Genomic DNA, 6,485 nt, shown 5'->3' with positions numbered 1-6,485 from the left:
GCATAATCAATCATATAGATATCCTTTAAAACATTTATTTTGTGGAAAGATAATCATAACCGATATTTAAGACCATGCGTGCTATTACATAAAATCCAACATAACCCCTTACGTTATCCGGGGAGACTACTTATCGAATAGAACTCCGTCAACTTCATTCATTTCTTTAACTTTAACTTTAAGGGCTATTTGTGTATTAATTAGCCTAAGCCTACAAGGGCTCCTATGTTGGTACATAGTTAATGAGACAAGGGGTTGCTACTAGAATTCTCTTATCGAATCCCATTCCAATGCCTCATTCGGTGCTAAGTCAATCTCACGGACTAGTTTAATACTTAAAATAATTATAGCATATAGCTTGAGAATTCAAAACATCACATTCACTGGAATAACTCATTAAAATCTTTAGTAATTCAAAAATGTAAGAATTGTCCTTATAGCATAAAGAATCCATCATTCATAGCATTTCATCATTCTTTTATTTTATAAGACTCCCTTTTTATCATAGACATTGCTTTCATAAATATTTAATTAGAGTCAAAGCTTTCAAGTCAAACTTCATTGAAAATATAGTAAAACTAGGTGGGTTTAAGTCATTTTAACTTTCAAACATGTCTGTAAATAAAATTATGCATAAATACTTTGAAATCCATTAATTAAAAATCATGCTTTAAACAACCCACCATGAATTTCAAGAACCTTTAAAGAGATAAATAGAGAAATTACTTGCAAACCATCAATTCATGCATATGAAGTTATTTTGCATTAAAATAGACCAATAATTATTAGTTTAATCATAATTTATTCTATTAAGTAGAAATAAGAATTTCCCATAAGAAAATCTTACTTGAAATCAAGAGATTTAGTTGAAAGAGTTTTGAACTACATGGTTGGAAATCCATGGATAAACACCCACATACTTTAGAGTAAAGCTTAAAGAAAATAAACATAATTTATCATATAATCAAAATACTTTAGGCATGAAAGTGGAAGAAATACTCTCATTCAAGCCTTACATACGCTAATATAAGATAGGTAATTAAATGTCACGACCCAACCCCGTACACCGCGACTAGTGCTCGAGTTGGGCACCCAAACGTACCCTAATCCCAAATTAGCCTTTTTAACCGAATAAACATATGTAGTGATTAGTAGAAATTGCTAAATATATCATAAAAGTAGATATAGGCACGAGGGTTGATAGACCATTACTAAAACACACAAAACCCAAATCATATATACAAAACCCACAACATAACTCTGTCTACAGACCTCTACAGATGATAGCATAGTCATATGACGGGACAGGGCCCCGTCGTACCCCTGACCAATATATTCAAATATACAGAGATAAAGTCAGTACCAAAATACAAGCTCCGAACAAGGGAGCACTGTCAATAACACAGCAGATGTCCTAAACAGGTGGATCAGCAAATCGAACTTCGATACCTGCGGGCATGTAACGCAGCCCCCGAAGAAAGGGGGTCAGTACGAAAAATGTACCAAATATGTAAAGCATGAACTGTACTAGATAAAATCATAATCTGAATAGTATGTACAGAATACAAAATAAATGTTCAATATTTCAATATGCTTATCATAATCTCAAATCATATATGCAAAAATTATGCCATATCCGGCCCTATTATGGGACTCGGTGAACAAAATATGGTAGCCCTCCCATCGTCGGCGCCACGACACAGCATAACACCAGAGTAGAAAATATCTCCGTAACAAATCATATCATATCAGATGGCCATATCAAATCATATCAAATCATATCAGATCAGATCATATTGGATCATATCATATCCCAAACATAGGTGTACATGGCACAACATAACTCTGTGGCATAACATACACCACCCCATTTACATGTCATACCTGCCTCCTCACGTCGGGACACGGCGAACAATGCAGAGAAATACGCATGAAAATATATCCTGGCCCAGGCTCAGTGGAAGAGTGGTTACAGTATACACGAGTAGAGTAGTGAGAAACTAAATGCAATTTAAAATTTAAAATACTTATACAGACTCGATAGCATGATTTTAATAATAAATCATATATAAAAAGAACTTGAATAATAATAATAGCGCAAATCTTATCAACCTCACGATAGTCTATGTCAAAATAATTTTCTGGAATCGTCTCCATATTTTAAAATATATTATGGGACTTAACGGAATAATTAGTCATATAATATTCGGAAGAGTAGCAAAGAATTTCTCTCAAATACTACCTAACATAAGCCAAACGGAATAACAAAGAAAAATTCAGAATAGTGGGGCCCACCTCAATCAAATGAGGTGGCGTATACAAATTATGTGCGTTAAACTTCATAACGTTCTTTATAAGAGTTTCAAGGTAGTCGGAATTCATTTATGCTAAATCTAGAAGTTTAGACAATCTTTCCAAAAATATTCATAAATGCCTAATTCAATTCTACTGAACAGAAATGGGAAAATTTTGGGCATCGATTCCGATGAATAGAGTTATTTTCGAGGCTCGTATCCACTCCTAATACATCTAGGACATGCCAAGTGAAGAAAATGTAAAACTTTACATACCTTATTGGCTTTTTACGGTTGTCCAACTTCAATTCCCGTTTCCACCAAAATCTACAATTGATCACATTTACCACTTACTATTCATAAGACTTTAAGAATTCAATTTTTCCAATACTTGTCTACAAAAATTTCGGCAGCATCTCCCCTATATATATGACAACCCCGAGATTACAACTCGGTCACAATATCAAAGACCAAGCCAACAACAACACCAATACCATCAATAATCAATTTAAACACACAATAACATAAATTGGTTTCTTTCCAACTAGTGCAACAACTTTCAACCAAATTTTGCATTTCCAAGTAAATATGAATATTTCATGTCTATAATTAATTTCAACTCATTCCAACATAGGTGAAAAATATTCCAAGTAAGTTATTCAATTTTCATCAATTCCATATTTTACTCAAAAATTTCATAAATACAACAAAAATATTACAATTCATTTCCTTTTTTCAACTTCATAATCAACAACAACAATCCATACTTGAACAACTTTACTTCCATAATATTATAAAATCATACTAAAAATGCATAATTCCCTACAATCCATTTTAATATCAGCTTAAACCATTTAAGTTTCCCTTATGTTCCAAGAATCACAACAATAATTAACAAGCTATACAACCTTAATTTTTCCCATCTCATCACCTAACCCATATTTCCAACTTCCATTAATTTCATCCAACTTCCATTTTCAACATCAAATATTTATCATACTACTATTCAAATACTACACCAAAAATACTACACAAAAATTGAGTAAATCTTACTCATATAAGAACATGTATACATGGCACCATATTACCATACAAACTTTCATATTTCTTTAAATTCTACACACCCCTACTTACTACAACATCAACAAACTTCATAACACAAAGAAATTGGATTAATTCTTACCTTTTCCTTCTAACTTCTTCACTTAACCAAAGCTCCAAATCAACCAAACAAGCCTTCTATCTTCCAAAATAAGTTTACCATGTTATGAAGGACCCTTGATATAGTGGAAATACTAGAAAATTATAATTTTTGGTATGAAATTTCAAGGAGTAAAATTACTCCCTCCATAGCCGATTTTCTCTCTTTGATTTCTCTTCTTTCCTTTGCTCTTCTCCTTTCTCAAATTGTGTAGAGAATTCTAGGAAATTTATGCTTTAAAGCCCCTCATGAGAAATTCTAATTTTGCCCCTAACCTTTTCTAATATTCCCAAGTTGAAATTCTAATTTTGCCCTTAGCCTTTTATAGTATTTCCAAATGTGAAATTCCAAAATTGTCCTTAACCTTTTATGGTATTTACACATGTGAAATTCCAATTTTGTCCTTAACCTTTTATGGTATTTCCACATGTGAAATTCCAATTTTACCCTTTAACTTTTCCAATATTTCCACATCCTAATTTAGTCATAAAATTTTTGTATCCAATAAAATCAAATATAATCTTTCCCTAGACTTGTTACCGTTATTCTCAAAATGTTCTAATGTTAAAAATACGGGTCATAACATTAAACTTCCAATACTTAATAATCTATGCATTTGGAATCATGATATGAAAACTCGTAAAGTTTCATACTTGAATTAAATAGAAGACTTTGATAATTCATTTGGGCTTCATGGATTAAAGGATCCATGAATCAATACCACATACCTTAGAGTAAAGCTTAAAAAGAATTGGGTAAATAAACGTAATTTATCATATATTCAAAATACTTTAGGCATGAGAGTGGAAGGAATACTCTCATTGAAGCCTTACATGCCTAGAATCTGAAGTTTTACTCAGAATCGAATGACTTAATGAACACTCTTGAATTCTAGCATTTTTTTCTCGTCGAAGCGCTTTGTATAGTACCCGGAGTATGTGAATCACAAGAATAGTATTTCTACACTACTAAGAACTAAAACTATATTTTGAGAATGATTAAAGAAGTGTATAGAGAGAAGAGTTGCTTGAGAAAGTTTGATGAAAAAAATAAAGAAATAATAATTAAAATAATTATAAAGAAAAATTTTAAAATTTAATGGAGGATTGTGATGTTAAATGGATCTAGATCTTCTATCGTTGGTGAGATGAATCTTCTTTTTACGGAATACCCTTTTTTGGAGCTACGTTTGAAAAAGATAACTTCCTAATTAGGATTTGCTGTCTTCAAATGAATTGTAGATCTAGAAGTTTTATTTCATATCATTTAAGAATCAACTGATTTGGAGCATCCTACAGTGAGATATGTTTTTTCTTCTACAAATATTCCATTTCATCACAACACCAGGTCTTACAAAGATTAATTTATTTAACCTACTTAGCCTCTGAATCTTAAGATATGGTCTCACAAAAGTTGTAGGTAATGATGTTGGGGTCACTCAAAAATTTGAATCATCTAATGTACACCATCTTATGAAAAGTTATGCCCAAAATACAGAAGTAGTATCATTTTCATCGAGAATTGGAACACCATATATAACGTTTTTAAGGGATGTTACATGCATTTTGTTTTTGATTGTTTATTTATTTCTTTCCTAATCAATTGGCCCATGTAGAGAATGAACTTTGCGCGAGGTGGTGTAAGGTGGTGTTTATATTTATTACTTCATCAATAAAATATCAAAATTTAACAAAAAAAAAGAGGATAAATTTAGTTGCCAACCCATATACGTTTTATTGGGTTCTTTTTTAAATATTTTTCTAACCTAAATAGGTTTTTTTTTTATTTTATTTAAAAAGGATGTCCAAAATAATAAGAAATAATTAAAAGATTGTGCACACAAAAAATACTACATATTATTGGGGCATATACATAAAAAATAAATAGTAAATGATAATTTTGGTCGAGTTCTTATCATATATTTTTTCTTACCATATATACCGGATTTCTTAATTTTTGAAATGTATTTTTCTCTTACCGTATATTATAAGACTCCTTAATTATTAATTCTCCTAATATAACTTGTCAATATATCTTAGGATTCCTTAATTTGAAAGTATATTTTCTTCTTACCATATATTACAGGACTCCTTAATTATTAAATCTCCTAATACCTCATATCATATATTTTAGAACTCCTTAATTTTAAATATTATATAAATAGTTAATTAACAATGTTGGAAATATAGCAAATGACAATATTGTCTATTATAAAGTCTTTTAATGAAGGACAAAAAGTTCAATCAACATTTTCTAAGGACCTTCATGCTTTTAATATAGTATAGATAAACAAATAAGAAAAAGAACAAAAAAACTAAATGAAATTAGATCATGATGGGAAGAAAAGAATTAAATGAAATTAGAAAACAAAAAGAAATAAATGAAATGAAAAAAGAAAAAAAAAGAAAGGAAATTTATCGATATCAAATTCGTAAAAATAAATTCTTACTAGCAGTTGTTTATAATTTAAAAATGAAAAAAAGGCCAAAATATTCTTAAACTAAAGAAATTGAACAAAAATTTTATCCGTTAATATTTTGGTCCAAAATGCTCATTTTGTTACTTTTGGGTCAAAAATACTTTTTTTCTAATCAATATATATGTTTCTTTTTCTTTTAAAACACATTATTTTCTAAATAAAGAACTTTTTTTTCTTATTTTTTATATTTTTAAAATCTCTTTAACTAAAATAAAAGTGGAAAATAATCTTTTTTCTTCTGTATTTTATCAATTAAAATATAATTATCCATATACCTTTTAAACTGATAATATAAGTCATATATATAAGATTCATTAATTTTTATTTCGATAGTGATTAATTTTTGTTTTAATTCTTTTTTTTTTCTTAATCTTTTTTGAATTGAAGTAGGATATACATTTGCGAATATATTCCTTGCTTTTAAATTTAATTGGGAAAAAAAGGATAACAATAACTCCATCGATGATATTTTAAAGACATTTTACAGTTTGAACAATGTAGTAATTTTTTG

General features: G+C 29.5%; 1 long non-coding RNA gene across 1 annotated transcript; it reads right to left on the bottom strand.

Annotated features, from left to right (window-relative positions):
- Window positions 1-1,231: 1,231 nt before the first annotated feature.
- Window positions 1,232-3,673, bottom strand: LOC129887629 (uncharacterized). Its single transcript, XR_008766447.1, has 3 exons — window positions 3,478-3,673; window positions 2,571-2,621; window positions 1,232-1,449 (listed from the first exon to the last, which is right to left on the bottom strand). It is a non-coding gene; the product is annotated as an uncharacterized LOC129887629 (long non-coding RNA).
- Between the last annotated feature and the right edge of the window lie 2,812 nt (window positions 3,674-6,485).

The sequence above is a fragment of the Solanum dulcamara genome, chromosome 1 (assembly GCF_947179165.1).
Source record: "Solanum dulcamara chromosome 1, daSolDulc1.2, whole genome shotgun sequence".
NCBI classification, from domain to species: Eukaryota; Viridiplantae; Streptophyta; class Magnoliopsida; order Solanales; family Solanaceae; genus Solanum; species Solanum dulcamara.
Note: the sequence above shows the minus strand (reverse complement) of the source record. Positions and strands in the feature narration are given on the sequence as shown.